Raw genomic sequence first — 730 nt, 5'->3', positions numbered from 1 at the left:
GCACCAGCTTCCTACCAGGTGGCTGCTCGGGAGGACCTGGTCCCTGCTCCTACTCAGGTGTCTCCAGGAGAGGCCCCCGGAGCTACTCGAAGACAATGGAGGGCACCGGTGAGCTACTAGGAGGCACTGGGAAGTACTGGGAGTTACTGGGCACCACTGGACGGTAAGTGGAAGGCACTGGGTGGGTTACTGCAAGGCCCTGGGAACTACTGGGAGCTGCTGGGAGACACTAGGGGGCTTACTGGGGATACTGGGAGGTACCAGGAGGTGCGGGGGAGTAAGTGGGAGGTGCTGGGGAGTTACTAGGGGGTTACTGGGAGATGCTGGTGAGCTACTAGGAGGGACTGGGAAGTACTGGTGAACTGTTGGGAGACACTAAGGGCCTCTAGAGGGGTTGCTGGGAGGTGATGGGGAGTTACTAGGGGGTTACTGGGAGATACTGGGAGGCACTGAGAGTGCCTGGGAGGAGCCTTGGGAAGATGGAAGGGCACTGGGAGGGGGGCGCTAGGAGCACTGGGGAGACTGGTGAGCACTGGGGAGCAGTGAGGGGCACTGGGAGCACTGGAGAGCACTGGGAAGAGCACTGGGAGCACTGGGCACCCTATGGTGTCTCCCCGTTGCCCCCCAGCTCCTCCAGTGTGTGTGCGGGAAGCTCTGTGGAGGTGCTGGGGAGGTCCCTCCCCCTCCCGCAGCAGAGAGGGTTTGAGTGACAGTTGCCATTTATTGGGGG

This window comes from Buceros rhinoceros, unplaced genomic scaffold, assembly GCF_000710305.1.
Source record: "Buceros rhinoceros silvestris isolate BGI_N320 unplaced genomic scaffold, ASM71030v1 scaffold17529, whole genome shotgun sequence".
Lineage (NCBI taxonomy): Eukaryota > Metazoa > Chordata > Aves > Bucerotiformes > Bucerotidae > Buceros > Buceros rhinoceros.
This window is presented reverse-complemented; position numbering follows the sequence as displayed.